At 41.0% G+C, this 18,105-nt stretch overlaps 1 long non-coding RNA gene across 2 annotated transcripts in view; it reads left to right on the forward strand.

Annotated features, from left to right (window-relative positions):
• The window catches only part of LOC135320912 (uncharacterized), a 39,803-nt gene extending 23,838 nt beyond the window's left edge, over positions 1-15,965 (forward strand). The window contains exons 4-5 of one of the 2 annotated variants that reach the window (XR_010380287.1): positions 11,647-11,744; positions 15,478-15,965. This is a non-coding gene — a long non-coding RNA (uncharacterized LOC135320912). Of the gene's footprint in view, positions 1-11,646; positions 12,298-15,477 lie in introns of those variants that run through there. The other variant, XR_010380286.1, reaches the window with a different exon arrangement.
• The last annotated feature ends 2,140 nt before the right edge of the window (positions 15,966-18,105 follow it).

Raw genomic sequence — 18,105 nt, forward strand, 5'->3', positions numbered from 1 at the left:
TTTCGAAGGTTCTCGTCAGACAGCCACAAATACTCCATAGCCCATAAACAAAGAACAGTCTCCTTCAATCGGGGAAGGGCACACAGAAGGAGAACGGATGATCCCGAGAGCAGGAGAGGACAAATCCGTCCTGCCATCAGGGATCTGACAGACGAGCCAGCTCAGTTCCTCTTACTAGTTGTTTACTTGGAGGATCTGGGGTATTTGGGTGACCTGCAAGTGTCAGGAAATAGTACACGAGGGCTTTGTAGATTTTCTGGTCCGGTGTTTACTCACCCTATTGTAGCTGTCGTGTAAGGAAACAAAACTTGTTGGACAACAGGCCATGGCCTCTGCTCCCTGGTGGAGCCAGGAGATTACAATATTAAGTACGACTGCGGGGGCATCATTTCTATGTTGAGAGGCCAGATGGCCTTACATAACTCTCATGCTGGATGTCTAAGTTGCAGAGGGAAACTGGATTCCATCCAGCTCTCCAGCCAAGGAGGATACCAGAAGTGGCCTCCGCCACCAACTGTGAGCTCTTTGCCTCCACTGACAGCAGCATCTATAGCAAAAAGCTGGGCTGCCACCTGCGTTTCCGTGTAAACATCCGAGTACCCACAGCAATGGCCTCGTGAGGGTTGGTGTGCCCAAGGAAGCGGTGTGTGAGATGGAGGGAGCAGTGCCGGGGTCAGACACCGGGCGGGCAGGCAGGCAGTGACGACATCTGTGCAGCGCAGGGCCCATGGAACTGAGCCAAAGGGAGGCGGGTTTTGGAGCAGGGAGCCTGGGCAGTGCCGTGTTATTCGTAAGAAGATCCTGGGCTCTGGATCCACGAAGTCATTGGCTTGATTCCAGACACTAACCTTCATCTTGGGCAAATGTTTGAAGCTTTCTGTGACTCTGTTTCTTGGTGTCCCAAATGGGGACAATAGTAGCAATTACCTCTGAGAGTCAGGAGTGCCTTTATAGTTGTCATTTCATTACGCTCACAGCAGCCCACGAGCACGGTTCTAGGTCCCCCAGTTTACACGTGGCAGACCGGTAACCTTTTAATCAGTAATCACGCAGCTAAGAATGGTCAGAACGAGCATTTGAATTTGATCCCTTTGTCCAGATTATTTCTATTCTCACCCAGTATTACTGGAAAAGTAGTAAACTCAGAAGAAACACTGCTGGGAAGTGGGTGCTTGAAACATGTTTGTCATTGGGGAGTGTTGAGTTCACGTTCCTCACAGCCCATCCGAGGCTCCCTGCATCTCCGGCTGCCCTTGCTGGGGTCTGCAGGGCTCTGGGAAGCTTCTCCTTGATCTCTACCCCAAGGCTCTCTGCTCTCTACAGGTTGATTCTCAACCCTGACTGCTCAGTAGAGCTAATGTCTAAAAACAAAAAAATGGTGGGGAGGGTATGGCTCAGTGGCTGAGCACTTGCTTAGCATGCAAGAGGTCCTGGGTTCAATTCCAAGTACCTCCATTAAAATAAATAAATCTAACTACCCCCCCAACAAAGGAAAGTATTTAAAAAACAATAAACAGTACAAAGGCCCCACACCAGGCTGGGGCGCACTATGTTTTAAAGTCTCCCAGATGCTTCCCATGTGCAGGACGGTGAGAGCTACCCCTCTACATCTCTTCTCGTGAGCTTGTCCACTCACAACCATTAGCCTCTTGAAGCAGGAAAACTACTTGGCTCAGCCTAGAACTTTCTCCCGATTTCTAGACTTTTATTTGCCTATTGGACATCTCTCCTGGAGCCCACAGGCACCCAGCCAGAACTGAATCAGTTGTCTCCTCTCACGACTTGCTCCTCTTCCTGCCCTTCTTGTTTTAGGAAATGGCACTATAATTTAGGACACTGCCAAAGCCAGAAAGCTGGCCGGCATCTTTGACCTCTTCCTGCCCTTCCATCACATCTGTGGCCAATCCGTCCACCTGCTGAAATGTTTTCTTCTCTCTCCTCCTAGCGGGGCCTCAGCAGGCCTTCACATGAACCTGCCAATAGGTCTCCCTGCCTCTATCTTTTTTCTTTCTAGATCACTTTGCATGTCTCCTTTACCTTGGAGGCACACAGAGTCCTGTGTGATGTGCACCTGTGATCTCTCCACCTGGTTGCCTCACCTGCCTCCCACACCCTGTTCTCACTTCTAGACTATTTGCAGTTCCTGGAAGTGACCTGGCTCTCTTTGGCCTCCCTCCTTTGCATGTGCAGCTCCCCAGGGAGAAATGGCCTTAACATTATAACTTCACCTGATCACTTCTAGGGCATCTCAGAACTCACCACAGTGGTTCCCTCCTCTGGGAGAGCGTTGGCTACAGTTCCGGCTCTCTGCCCCGAGCACCCACTGCTGACTGTTATCCAAGCCGTCTTAACACGCCTCCTCAGCCATCATTTCATGATGAGTCCTGTGCACCTAGGAGCTCCCGGAAGCAGGGACTGTGTCTTTTTTCTCTTTATTCTCAGAGCATGGTAGAGACTCAGGTATAATGGTGGAGGGAACAGTGGTTATTCTGGAATTTCTCTAGAGTTAGGGCCTAGGGGTAACAGTCTGGTTGGAAGAAGGGCTTAGGGGATTTACCCTGAAGCCACATTTTTCAATAAACATTTCATGTTGTTTTTGTCTACTATTTGAAGTTACGAGTCTTAAAACAGATTGACGATTTCTAAAAATTACTTTACCGAAGATTGAGGAAAATGGCAGTTTTCCATATTTAAGAATATTATTTTAATTTTGTGTGACTGGGGTGGTGGAAAATAGAAATGCAAGGGTTACTAAAGCATTGTTATCCCCTTCCCCACCCTCAGGTCCTTTGGACAGAAGAGACAGGGATGTGAGGAGAAGGCTTGGAGGGTGGACCGTGCACTGCTTTTAAATTGTGACAGTTAATTTTACTTTTTTTTAATTTTCTTTTTTAATGGAGGTACTGGGGTTGAACCCAGGACCTTGTACATGCTTAGCACGTGCTCTACCACTGAGCTATACCCATCCCCCTGATATTTGTGTTTTTAGTGGGCATAATATGCTGGTAGCAGGTACTTTAGCATCAGACACAGTCACCTGCGTCAGACCATCACGTTAATAACTTTTTCTTGAGCTAGAGAGCTAGTCTGTTTCCAAAAGTTCAATAAATAATCTACATTTTCTTTTTTCTAAAAAAAAGGCATTAACTCATGTTTCTCTTTAGTATCGCCTATAAATAAATGTGATTTTATTAACCGTTTACCAAAGTGTTAACGGTAATAAATATTAAGTGCTGGTTTCTGAAGCATCAGTCATCACTGAAGATCCACATTCTGCTGTTCTCTCTCTCTGTTAGTCACCTTACTTCTGGAGTTCTGGAAGCGGCGCCAGGCAGAACTTGAGTAAAAATGGGACACGTTTGAACAGGAAGAACAAGTCCAGCCAGAATAGGAGGCGCGGTGTCCCCACGTGGAGACAGATGAGATTACCCAGGAAAAGCGGGCGCTGTTTAGATGCACTTTAGTCTGTTTACTTTTGGGCTTGTCAGCCTTGGCTGCATGTTGGAATCACCAGGGTACCTTAAAAAATGTTGGTGCCTGGATTCCATCACTGCTAACTCGGATGGTACTTAGTGGCCTTTGGTGCATTCTGGCATAGGGAAGTTTTTAAATCTCCTCTGGTTATTCTAATGTGCAGCCAAGTTGAAGGAGCACTGACTGGAATGGTGTACACAGAAGAGAAGTGTGGTCCTTCATTCATAGTAACAGTAAAATGGGGGAAAAGAAAAAGTCTTGTATAAGTGTATAAGAAAAGAGGCATTGACTTTTATCCTTTCATAACACCAATAAATAAATGCAAAATATAAATTAGCTGCTATGACATAGATGTAGGAGGAAAGACACATTGGTTTTTATAGTTGACTCCCATTTTTTCACATGTGCCTTCATTATTGCCGCCTCCTTTTCATCGTAGACTAGGTGCCCCTTTGTCTTTAACTAAGTCCCGGTCACTGCTCCCACTTCCGTTTGGGATGTGCACAAAGCAGCATGACTCTCATCCTAAAGTCAGAGAAAGGTTAGGAGAAGCAGGGAAACATTTGTTGAGATGCCATCAGTGTTTGAGCAGTGTTTGAGCTAGGCATTTTATATAATTGGAAATGTAAATTTATTGCTGCCACTCCTGCTGCAAAATTAAAAAAATAAAACTATATATCTTTGTATCAACGTTCCAGAGCTATGAAAAGATGATTTTTTGAGTCATCTGTATTATTGCTTCTTTCCATCAGCTGAGATAATTTAGAGCTGATGGTACTTGCAGTCAGCAGCAGCAGGACAGTATGTTGTGAACATGAATAACACTTGGAAAGAAAATGCTTTTACTAGGAGCATCTGAAAATGTCTCCAACTATAGATTTAATAAATTGAATCACAGATCTACAGAATGTTGGCACTGAAAAGTTCTGGAGGGAGCAGGTAAAACTCCTCTTTTTATAAATGGAAAAAAATGAGGTTCAGCTACCAATAGAAAGTGACATTTGTCTTTTACAATGTAATAAGCTTCTAATAATCCCCATTATGAATATTTCCCATTGTTTACAACTGAAGATGGGGGTCAAAGCATATGTTGGTAAAAGACTGTACATTCAGAGTTGAAAGCTGAAACTTAGACAAAATTAGATGTACATAATGCTTTTGAGTCCTGAAAAACAAAAACGTATCATATTGGCAGCATACAAAACATACTGAAGAAAAGTTTTTTGGTCATTTAAACTGCCAATTTTAAATTTAAAATTGCCAGCTAATAAGTTTAAATTTTCATTAGAACATGCTTGTTGAAAAATTGAAGATGAAAACTCATTTCACTTTATCGTACTTCCTTTTTTAAAAAATTGCCTAATATTTTTTTGTTTAGTTTTTTAATTGAAGCATTTTACTTTACTTGCGAAAGTATGCTCCATTGTTTAGAGAGGCCAGCGTTGTGGTAGTGAGAGCTTGGGAATGAAGTTGCCTAAATTCATATTTGAACACAGCAGCTTGCTTCCTGAGTGATCTTGGACAACTTAACTTCTCTGTGCCATAGTTTCCTATAAAATAAAAATAAGAGGGTTGCTTCTTCATGACTGTGGCAATGACGGGTCGAAGTAATGTACAGAATCTACTTGGAAGACTTCCTGGCACAGAGGAAGGGTCATGTACTTAGGGACAGCTATTATTATACTATATCTGTTTTTATAATCCAGGTAAACCTTGATTCTTACTGATTTCATCTCTTAAAAATATTCGAAATATAAACTCTAAAATGTAAACACTAAAACTTCATAGTTGTAGCTAATTAACACATAAAGCTCAACCAAGAAACACACAGTGGAGACCAGTTAGCTGCCGATACCTCTGATACATTCTGTCCTGCACAGACTCTATGCTGTCACTACCGTCACTTCTGAAATCTAAGGCAAGCTCAGGCCTCGTCAGGTACCCAGACCCCCAAGCTCAGGCCATGGCAGGGAAATAGTTTACTGTTCACATATGCATTTTCAAAAAATAGTATTAAAATGAACACTGTACGTATTTTGTTGTTTGTTTGACATCGTTAACGGAAAAGAAAAGAACAAAAAAAAGGAAAAAACCCATGCAATTACAAATAATGAGGCTATGTCTGAAAATTATTTTTTTTAAATTATGTTTAGGATTTATTGACCAATTAGGAGAAAAGTCATTTCATTGGTGTAATCCCTTGATTGACTTAACTTGTTTTTTTAATTAGGAAGAAGAGAGTTTTCCATTTACCACCTGGGGAAAGTTTATACATATAACCCTTTGTGCAAGTGCTCTTTTTCTGGGTAAGAACCTGCCACAGACTTTTTAAAATCTAATGTGAAATCCTGAGAAAACTGAAAATCAAGCTGGGAACTATGAAGTCTCATAGAGAAAACTTTTTCCAGAGAACATCTGAGCCAATGCAGGGCGCCACTCTGGAGGTTCCACAGTCTCTTCTGCTCACAGTGCTTCCCCCTATTCTTTTCACCTCATTTGTTCAAATCAGATCAGTGGTTTAGGATTCTCCAGGGTCTGATTAAGAGACCAGATGGAGGCATTAAGATTTCTAAAATTTCCCAAGAGTAACAACCAAGGTAAAATGTCTAAGAATAACCTAAGAAAAGGATAGTAGGAACTATCAAAAAATAAAAGTAAAAACTACTGAAAGATATAAAAGATGCTTTAATCACATGATTCTAGATTAAAAGATCATATCTCCAAAATATCAGAAGTTATAAAATTGATTTGGGGTTTATTGTGAATAAAATCATATTAGTAATATAATAATTAATAAGATAATGAGACTTTTAGTAGTTCAAGAATAGCCAGATTAGAAAATAGGACAGGAAGTCCAGATATGGGCTCTGATATCAATAATAATTTAATATAAGAGATGGAAGGCATTACAAATCAGGGAGATAAATAAAGGTTATTCAGTGAATGGAACACTCGTTAGCTACTTGGGGGGAAAAGAAAAGATTGAAATCATACAGTGAACCATATATTGTGATAAATTCCAGAAACATTTAAAAAGTAACACAATTAGAAAAAAACTAGAAATAAATATGGATGTTTACACAAACTCTAGATGAACAGTAAGTTTCTGAGGAAAGTATACAAAGATTTCCATGCATCAGAAGCATCCTAATTTTAAACAAAACACCAGAGGATGTTATTTGTTTACAAATCCAACAAGGGGCTAATTCCTTCAATACATAGAGAGTTCAGATCACTTCAAAGGTAACATCAAAAAATCTCAGGAGCATAGAAGGCAGAGAAAAGGAACACACATTCACAAAGAAAAATAGATGTCACACTCCAATGGTAATTCACTCAGTGCACATCAAAATGAAGTAGTTTTCCACCTCTCAAGTGACACAGCTCTGTTTATGAGGATGAAATGCCAGTGATCACCAATCCCATGCCTAGGTTACTGGATATTTTTTGTGAAGTATGGTTGATTTACAATGCTGTGTTAATTTCTGGTGTACTCCTCAAGCTTTCTTAGAAAGCAGTCTGGCAGTTGATATCAAGAGTCAAAAATATTCCTATGTTTTAATCAACTAATTCAGCTTTGAAAAACTTTTAATCAGGAAGTATTTCAAAATGGCAGGGAAAAGTCAGTACGGATGCAAGTCACAGACATATTTTTATATGTATATATATATATATAAAATCTCAGCCAAAATATTCTTCCAAACGTTCACAAAGTAGAATAGTTTGCAGCCATGAAAAAGTGTGTCCATGAAAATATTTTATGACATGTCAAAGTGTTACACTTACGATAGGCTTGAGAATAAAATTAATATATAAAATGATTTGTAATATACAAACAATGTACCCTTCTGAAGGAATTATGTCTATAGGTAGAAGCATTTTCCTTATTTTATTTTTTATTCATTTTCAGAGTTGGAGTCCTTTCATTGTAGGTGACAAAATCAATTTCCAATGTGTTTAAACAACACCCAAAAAATGGGGATGCATGGGATTTATTGGTTCCTGTAAATGAAAACCTCAGATCTGAGGTCTGGCTTCAGTCAAGGAGAGATACTGTAGCCCAGATGATGTCAAGGGCTGGTCTTGTCCTGTCTTCATTCTGTGTCCAATTATGTCTCAGCATGCTGCTTCTAGGCACTCAGCATCCCAGATCATCCATCCAAACCAAGAGAGGTCTCTTTGGCAGCTTCCTCTCTTGATAGAGGAAGCTTATCATTCACATGGGCACAAGCACGTATCTCCTCACATAATAGTGGCTCTTACTGGGTTATTTGCCAATTCTCCAATCATGTGTGAGGCCAATACAATGAGGGGTATTATTTGTCTTAAACCAACTGAGATCTACCTCTGGTGCTTCAGAAAGAGTTGGTTAATCGAGCTTAAATCACAGGACTAAAAACAAAAGGGAGGTTATTTATCCTAAAGCAAATTCTGGGCCCTCTTCTAAGACTGGGGACAGATCCAGGACAACAGTTCTGTCCAGTACTGAGTACTTTCAAATTATCTTTAATGAGCAAATGTTAAAATTATGATCAGAAATGATGATAAATAAGAAGAAACTTGAGGAAGGAGAATGGAAAGCTTTCCTGTTTCGTAAGAAATATTGAACCCATTAAGTGCTTGGAAGAAAAATGGAAATGTGTCAAGTTTGTAAAAGTTCTGAAATGAATTACAATTGATTTCACAGACCATGTAGTAGACAGTGCTCTACAGTTAGTGTGTCTTTGGGCTCTTTGAGTATTTCAGTTCTTTCACTTAATAGTTGCTTCATTTGGGGCAAATTGCATCATCTCCATGTGGCCCTATTTCCTCATCTGTAAAAGAGATATAATATTACCTTCCCAACAGGGTGATTGTGAGGATTTAGAAAAATAGATGTGTGCTGAAGCAATAGTAAGCATTTAAAGAATCTTAACTATTAAGATTACTTAATATATAATTAAAAAATTATTATGCAGACTTTTTAAAAATGCATAGTATTTAAATAGCCTATATGTGCTGTACAAGAGAGGAAGGCTTAATATACCTTGTATAATACATTTTTCACAGCCTTAACTAATTTTCACATTTAATCACACACACACCAAAAAGTTATTCCTTTCACAATCATGAAGACTTACTGTGAAGAAAAGGATGATGAAAGAGAGTAGAGGAGAAAATAAAATGCTTTCTCTACAAAGTGATGGCTTAAAAACTAAGAAAAACACCTTTTTAAGACTTTGGTCACCATATTCATAGCTAACACTTAGGTATAGTTTTTCACATGCCTGTGGTTAATGTTCTAATTGTTTTCACAATTAATAAATCATTGACTCATCACAATAGTCCTATAAATTGCTATTATTATCCCCCCATTATATGGGTGAGGAGATTGAAGCCCCTAGAAGTTAAGAAATTTGCACAAGGCCCCACAGCTAGCATCGGAGCTGGGATCCAGATGCAGGAGTGTGGTTCCAGGAGGGGCTTGTAAACACTCCATCTGCTCTCCCCTGCAGGTGCAAGCCAGCCTCCCGCTGTTACTGTAAATAACATGATGTGGTTCACCTAGTCTTGAAATTCACATTCTTTGTAGCTTTCTCTCTGGGGCAGCCATCAGGAGCAGCCAGGGACCCTGAGTACATGCTTCTGGACTATGACCAAGAAGGTAGATGGAAGGAAAACAGTTTAAAAATGGTACCTTTAATGTGCATTCTTCAGTGGGCAGAAAAATACCTGCCTAGTGAGGAACTGAAGCCTTACCAGCCACGTGCAAATTATGATTCAGACACTCCCGTTGCCCTTGAGTCCACACAGTCAGAACTACAATGGATCAGGGACATGAATCTTGTGCAAATGCAGGGAGTAGGAGTACCTGTCATTTTAAGATCTCAAGGAGTATGAAAAGCATGTGAAGCTTTCATCAGCAGAGACCTGCAGTCACTTCCACTATTTCCCTCAGGGCATGTCCACAGCTTCACTGGTCCTATTCAGAATGAAGATGACAGCTAGCACCTGCTGACCCCTGAATCAGTGATAGGTTCTCCCTTGAAAGAAAGCATATCCCCTTCATGGGTTACAACTAGTTCATAACCTAAATAATTCTATAGATGTAGAAGGGATACTTTCATTTGTTCTGCTATCACAGACTTGTCTCCAAAAGAACATGCCACCAGTTACTCCATTTTCAGCCATTTAAAGATATACTTAACAGGCTTCCTTCTTTAGTGCAGTTTTAGGTTTACAGAAAAATTCACAGAAAGTGGAGTTCCCATATATTCCTTATGCCCTGCACACAGCTGCTCCTGCTGTCAGCATGTTACATTAGTGGATGCACTCATTCTTTTTGACATCCTTCATTCCTCCTCCCCTAAAATTTAACATGCCGGATATTCACGTCTCTTGTGGCATTTACATGAGATTTACATCACTTCTCAGGTTTATGTGAGGTTTACAGCACGTGCATGTTGTCTGTTTAAGCGTAGATTGGGGGCAAGTTTTCTGTGTAAAAATATGATCATTAGTGAGCCTTATGCTGCTGGGCTTTTGGGTTGTCAGGTCCTGTTGACCATTGCTTCAGTTATTGGGATCATTGTCTACGGACTTTCAGTGTTCATTGTATTTTCAGCAGAACTTCCCAAGAACCTGAATGGAAGAGACCCAATCCAGAAGTACCTGACTGTGCAGGTGGGCCACGCCCATCACTGCTTCCCTCATCAGTTTTAACATCATCGTGACCCTGAACGCCATATATGAGAAAGTGGCAATCAAGATGACTGAGTCTGTTAAGCTCCTTCTGCAGCTGAGGTCATTTCTACACCAGTTTTAGAACCAGGTCAAAACAGAGACTTTATCTTTTAGGCACTTCAATTCCAGTACATTACAGTCTTTAGAAAACTTCAAGTGTAAACGTATTTTCTCTAGCCTATATGAGAAGTGAATTAGCTGCAGCTATGCATTAGTAAAAGGGACAAAGATAGCTTTAGAATGTCCAAGCTCTGTGTAAATATGTCAGTGCTTAATAATAATTTCAATTACATTAGATCATGTACCCTATTGTTGAAAGTAAATAGTCTCTCTATTGCAAATAAGTGGAAGAGGGTCGTGGTTCCAGTGGCAGATTTGCTTGTGCGTTACGGAGAGGACAAGTAATCACACTGTTATGTGTCCTCCCCCCATGCTGTTCCTGTTAGTGTAGCTCCATTCTCATCAGCTGTGGCTTCTATAACAAATGTTTCTTCTCTCTGGCTTGTATCCCAGCCAGCGGCTTAGCGGCCCTAGTTAACTGCTTCCCACACACTGCATGTGGCTGGGTCGTTCTCCCAGTTGTCTGCTCAGTGGTCATCTTCTGAAAACACTAAGACCAATTCAAATTTTGAACTAGGAGGATGTTTTATGTTCCCCAAATGCTTCTAGCAAGTTGCCCCGTGTTTTGTTTGTTTTCTTCAATAGTCCTACCTTCCTGCCGTTCAGGGAGACAAGAGAATTTCACTTAGCAGGATGTTTAGAAGTAGCTTTCTTTCAACTTACACCTGACAGAGGACAGTTCTTGCCCATTGGATACTGTTGTGCTTATAAATTTTAAGGAACGGGTGACTTTGTTTTTTTTTTGCCTTGTGTGATATTGCATTCATAGTGGGAGAAACTCTTACAACAGTGTGTACAGTTGGAATTAACATAGTAGCTATTTTAAGGAATTCAAAACAGCTTATATGAAAAAAGTGTGAATTGTGTATATATATATATATATATACATATTTAGCTTGTTAACTCATGTGTCCGTGGCTTTGATTATGGTCTCAAAGCTGTTCACAGTTTTACAGACTTAACTTTTCTTTATTCTAGCTGCAGAGATCCCAAGGACCAGACTGACTGTGGGAACAACCTAGCCATGAAGGTGTTCTTCTTCCAGTTTGTCAAATACTACTCCTCGTGTTTCTACATCACATTCTTTAATGGCAGATTTGTGACTTATCCTGGAGATCTGGTGTATTGGCTGTGAAAATACAGAAATGAAGACGTGTGAATACAGCTTTGTGTTCTGACAGTCTAACCTGTTTCATGTTTTCTCTTAGTTGCCCAATGAAGAGTGTCTTTACTCTCTGTTCCTTAGATTTTTTTAGGCATAAAATAATGACTTTATTTCATGTTACAGCTATCTAAAATTTAAATGAGATTTTCTTTCTAATATTCCAGTGTGACCCAGGTGGCTGTCTCCTTGAACTGATGATGCAGCTGACAATAATCATGGGAGGACAGTCCATCTGGAATAACATACAAGAGGTGTTACTTCCGTGAGTACTAAGTCATGTGATCTTGGGGTGAGAACGGCCCACCCATCCAAGTAATTTTCCTGCATGCCCATCTCTAAAACAGGGGAGACTCTCTGCTTATTAAAGCTCTCCAGATAAGATGATCCAGCCAACAGTGTAAACATACCTCCTGTTTAATAATTATGTTTAAATTCCTTCCTTTTTATGTTTAAATTAAATCCTCAAGTGCTATAGTTTCTGCTTATTAGCCCATCACTGGGGACTGACTGATCAGAGCCCGTTGAGAGATGGCCCTTTTTGGGGCCATGAACTAAGTTTTCCCACAACTTCCCGCAACTTTCTCCTCCTTTTATACATGCATTTAAAAATCCATAACAGGAATTTGTTGAGTGCCTAGTATGTGTTAGTCACTGTATTAAATGTTGTACATATATGTGTGTGTGTGTGTACAATTTAATCACCCAAACAATCCTTATTCTTATCTTCCTTTTCAAATGAAGATCCTGTGGCTTAAAGAGGGTAAATGATTTGCCCAAGTTCTCATTGCCAATAAGAGACCACTGTGGGACTCAGATGTAAGACCCTATCTCATGGGATTCATGTTCTTCTAAGAACAGAGACTCTCTTGGTGTCCTAAGGCACAGGGCTACATAATGTTTTAAGAGACACTTGTCTAAAATAATAACTACAGAGGTTTTGACTTACTGTTCTCTTCCTAAAAATGAGAAAAGCAGATGTTAGCAAAGGTCACACTGTCCTTTGGACTTTCACATAAGCCCTATCCCATATCAAAGTGGACAGTCCAGTGTTATCTGCAATTTCTGAACATTTCAAGGAGCTTAGTGTATTCACTTTCTGTTGTAACAAGTATCCCCAAATGACATGGTAGTAGGAAGAAAAAAGAAATAGTCTCCACTAAACAACACAAATTTAACCTTGTAGGGTTCTTGAACGCAGGAGCCTGCTGAAGTCAAAATATTGGCACGGCTGTTTCTGAAGGCCTCAGGGGAAACTGTATGTTTGACTTTTCTGGCTTCCAGAGGCCACCTACGTCTCTTGGCCTGTGACCTCTTTTCCTTCTTTCAAGGTCAGCATGGTTGTGTGCCTCTGACTCTGATCCTGTGGTCAAATCTCCTCTCCTCTCTCCCCTCTTCTGTCTCCCTCTTCCTCATTTAACTACCCTGGTGATTAAAATGGGCCCACCTCTATAATCCAGCTCATCTCTCTTAGAGTAGGCTGGTTAGCAACGTTAACCACAACTGCAAACATAGGCCCCCTTTGCCAGGGAAAATTACCTCTTCCTATGTTCTGGGGATAAGGACATAGACATATTGGGGGGGGACATTTTTCTGCCCACCACACTAAGCTTTTTAAGATAATTTCTGGCTTTGAGTTTCTGTCCTCATGAAACTGTTGATCTCTCTTCAGTCTTGCCTTCCACAAAAGCATTCTGCTCCTGGCCAACCGAACTGCATTGCTCACCCCTCTCTGTGGTGTCCCCCAAAACCAATTACACAAGCAGATCTTACTGTTGTTTGGAGCATGGAGGAGAAACTCAAACAACTTGAATTTTGAAATAAAATCCTCCATCATTTTACAATCTTCCATGTCACTATAGAAAAATTATTTTTTAACTTCATTTTTTAATTTTTAAACTATTTTAAACTTTGTAACTTTTTTTAAACTTTACTTTTTTTCTTATCATCCTTCATTGTAAGCTCCAGAAACCTGCTACTCTGCCCACCGCATCCAAGTTCCCTTTCACTGTTTCTCCTCCCTTCCCTAACTTTCCTTCACTCTCCCTTATTACCAATTTTCTGTCCATTCTCTTTATAGGGCAGTTAAATTATTTTTTCTTTCCTTCTTTCTGTTTTTGCAGAGTGAACACATTTGTGTGTCAGTGTGTCCTTCCACATTTCTTCACAAGGTTTTCATCTTTCAGCTTCAGGATGGATTACTGTGGTCTGTCTCCAAACAAAGGCATTTCCCTTGTCCCCCAGCTCACCATGCCCCTCAAAAAAAAGATTCTGATCTTTGCTGTGAAATGAATCTTTTTTTTCCCTACTGTGCAGTAGACAACTCTTACCCTGAGCTCACAGTCAGATTTCTCCAGAGGAGTAAAAGTAGCTCATGTGCAAATAATACTACTTTTCTCTGTGAAAAGAAATAGATCAGATAGAGGAAATACTTAACTCAGATTACTCAAAAGCATTTCCTGAAGGAAATAGGTTAATTATTTAACACTAAATTTTGTTGAATCTGGTTATCAGTGAGCTATTTTTACCAATCAAGAAGGATATATTTCCTAAATTGGTACTGAGCAATTCATGTGAAATGAAACTTGCTCACATTAACTAGTTTAAAGTAAAGGATGCATTATAGTATCTGTGGTCTGTTTATACCTTCGCTTAAGTAAGCACATTGTTGTAGGTTCCAGTGAGCTGAACTTTGCCTACATGTATTTCTACTCTGGGCTAAAATATTTAGGGAAAATATTTTGAATTATGTTTCCCTTTTTTGAATACCAGAAATTCTGAATGGTAGCCAAGTTCGAGGGTGGCTTGTGTTTTCCTCACTGCCTCTTCCCTTTGTATAAGGTGCCAGTTTCCTTCTTAATTTTTCATATAAAATCCTAACATACTAAAGATCTATCAATTACTCTTGCTGCCCCAAAACTATACCCATCCTCAAAAATACATCGGAAGGGAAAAGAAAACTTATCAAAGTTAGTGACTATTTTCATGCTATTTAAATATGTCTAAAGGAACATAATGAAATGAATTTTACCATATCTCACCTGCCTCCACCCCCCAATCCCATGTGGGTTTGTTGAGTAGGATTCTGGGAGCAAATGAAGAAGGACAGTGATGCCGTGATCCAGGCTCTCTCTGGGGTCTCCCCAGCACTTGGATCGGCACTTGGTATAAAGTAGGTCTCAGTCCGAGCCAGCTGAGTGAGTGAGTGACTCACAGGCATCGAATGAGTAACATCAGTGAATTAACAGCATTCTTTGTAGGACTCAGAGAATAAGCTGAGTGCCCTATGGCCTTCCCAGCCTCCCGTACTATTTTGATGTTGGGGTCATTTCTGGGAATGTTATTCTGTACTTGACAAAAGTCTAGTACAATTCCAGGGTTAAGTAACTTGCCCTAGGGAAATTTTATGATAAAATATTAAGAAAAATGGTTAAATGCCCAACATGACATAGCACTGTCCTTTGGTGTTTAGATAATGTATGGCTGTAATTTTCTTACTTTATATGCTTTCTACATTTTCCACCGTGTGTACGCACTACTATATAGTAAGAAAATGCAAATATTTAAAAGAGAAAATCTCTCTTCTCCAGATATGATTTGGTTAGAGGATAAGTCAGATAGATATATTAAGAGAATCTTAAATACATGTGTCCATAATTCACTCTTTAAATCCAGGAACAGGAAACTCAGGAATGAAATAGATTAAGAGAATCAAAGATACTTGTATTCAAGATTAGCAAGTAGGAGTGTCCTCAAAAGAAAAGGTGATTATCTATAATTCAGGGATTAAATGTGATAATGAACGTACTAAGACAACATGAAGTAGAAAATGCCACGTGGGAAGCACTGAGTAAAGGGCAATTTACCATGATTATGCCAATATGTGTGGTCAATTCCCAAGCAAATTATTGTGTAACCCCTGCTAGAGGGAGAAAGCTTCCAGCCTTGGCTGAAGAGTGGGGAGGATCCAGTGTCTGTATTTTTTAAAATGTCTACAGGTGTTTCTCATGTGCAAATTGGTATCCCTGCATGAGAACCATAAACCAACAGAAAACCCAAAAGACCGAGGACAATGATGGGTTGCCGACAGCCCAAGCTTTTCTGCCACAGAAGAGTGGTTCCAGTCAGGAAGACTGAGCAAGAGGCTCAGAGTCTTAGCTAAGGACAAGCAAGTCGGGACTTCTAATACGACCTAATGTCATCGACGGGGGAGGGCAGTTCAGCACAAGAAGGGAGCACCAGGTGAGTTAACATGGAAGTTACATCCTGGATCCAAACAGTGATGGATTTGGGTCCCGGAGGGTTAAAGCCCTGCTTCCGTTGGGCATGGACCGCATTCCACAAGAGGCTGAGACAGGAATTATGAGGCAGAGAAAAATTCCCCCAGGGGACTCCCGAGTCTGGGTGCCTGGAAGGGTGATGGACGAGCACGGTCCCAGCTCCACCCGCACCGCAGGGCTCCGAGTGGCTGTGGAGCTGTGCGCTCCCGGCCGGACCTCAGACCTGACTGCAGTGCTCCGGGCTGCGGCCTGGGGAGCGGCATCAGGAGCAGGCTGTCCCCGTCATTCTCGTAGGTGCTGCAGTGACCCCCACCCCGGTGGCCACGGCGTTCCCAAGCCAAGGGTCTAAGTGACTTCAACCTTATTTACAGGTGACCACAGCTGGTTAGCCTGTGCTGCTCAAAAAGAAGATCCCATATGGGGTTTTGATGTGTTAGGGGGTTTGCTAATACCTGGCCTGCTTTGAATCGTTTCATCTTGACAGCAGCCTGGGCAGTCGAAGTTTCACTTCCCAATTTTATTTCAACATTTTTTGTTGAAAGTATAGTTGGTGTACAATATTGTGTTAATTCTTGGTATACAGCATAGTGATTCACATATACATACATATATATATATATATATTCCTTGTCATATACTTTTCCACTATAGGCTATTAAAAGTTTTTGAATGTCGTTCCCTGTGCTATGCAGTAGGATCTTGTTGTTTGAAACAAAAATTACTAAACAAAGTAACAAAGGAAGCAGACTAAACCTAGCCATGTATACGGCACAGATGAGTTTATCTCAGGATTTAAATGTGGTTTTGAACTCCAGGATCTCTTTATCAACTTATCTTATGTAAAGTGCCTGTGGAACACTTCTCAGAAAAATGTTTAAAAATCATAAGATTTAGAGAATAAAGAAGGAAGATAATTATACTTAAAAGCAGGTATCAAAATATAGAAATGGGCATTTTGTGATACAGTAATATCTGAATTATTGGAAGGACGTGTTGAATAAGAGGATCCAGTGATGGGTCTACTGACCGCAACATTCTGCCACAGCAGTGAGTGTAAGTCAACTTCTGAGATCTGCAACAATTGCATTTTGAATGTAAATAAAGTTAAATAACAAATAAGCCATGAAGTGTGGATTCAGATTCAGGGGTATCACGAGTCCATATCCCCACCCCTTCACAGAGCTCCCTGCTCTTCCCCTAATATCATTGAAAGAATTGGGGAAAGTTTGTGAAGCGAAGGGCATGTTCCATTGCAAAGAAATCTCGTAGCAACCCTGGGAGCATGGCCAGGGAAAGTTTAACGCTGAGATCAGAGGCAGTGGGAAACCTAGCAGGGGAAGCTCTTTGCAAGTCACATCATATACTCTGTGTGTGTCCACGTGTGTGTGCATACAGACGTGTGGGCATGTATGATGTATACACCTGCCTTTCGTGTGAAGACGCCTCACTGTCCAAATTTGAAATCCATCCAAACGTGCAGTGCAGTCAGCCGAAGCTCCGCCAGACGCTAAGTTGTCTGTTGTTGCTCTGTCTCTTCTGCTGAACTCCACGAGTAAACCAAGCGCCAGCTGTTGCTTTCAGGAACAACAGCTCTGTAGTCTACAGGTCCATGCCTTGTTTCACTGCCAACTCCGAATTCCTTTCAGGACAAATTGCCATTTGAAAAAGGGGGAAGCATTCAGTTGTCCCACAAGCCTCTGAGTGAGGAAAAAATTTAACCTTAGAGACAGCTCTGTGGGACAACATCCAGAAGGGTGCAGAGCACTGGGCTGCGAGTCGAGGCTGTTTCTTTCAAGCTCTGCACTGAATTTGAGGTGGCATGTCTCTTCTTTGGCCCTTGATTTGTTCAGCTGAAGTTAGGGTCTTGGACCTGTTCGATCCAACGGTAGAGTATCACTTTTCTGATCAGTGATCCTCCATGGTTCCACAATTCCTTCAGAGGGAAAAATGAACATCCTCACGGCAGCCTCTAAGGCTCCACCCCCCAAAACCACCACTTATTTCCTATTCATTCTGGCCCACACCAGCCTCCATGCTGTCTGTCCAGCGTGAGGGACCTCAAGGCCTGTGATCACTCTTCCCTCTGCCCACACCTTTGCCTCCGTCTTTGCCTTATTCAAAGGTCACTTGCCCCATCCACACTCCTCCCTACCACACATTCCTCGCCCTCCTTTATTTTCCTCTGCAGCACTTATCACCAGCTCACCGACCCTGTATTTCTTTCTTTTACTTATTTTCTCTGACAATTTACAAACTGGAAATGCCATGGTGGATAATAGCAGAGAAATAGGGGGAAAAAACTAATGAGGGTAGGTATCTTCTAAAAGCTAAAGTGCCCACCTGAAA

The sequence above is a fragment of the Camelus dromedarius genome, unplaced genomic scaffold, assembly GCF_036321535.1.
Source record: "Camelus dromedarius isolate mCamDro1 unplaced genomic scaffold, mCamDro1.pat HAP1_SCAFFOLD_164, whole genome shotgun sequence".
Taxonomy (NCBI): domain Eukaryota; kingdom Metazoa; phylum Chordata; class Mammalia; order Artiodactyla; family Camelidae; genus Camelus; species Camelus dromedarius.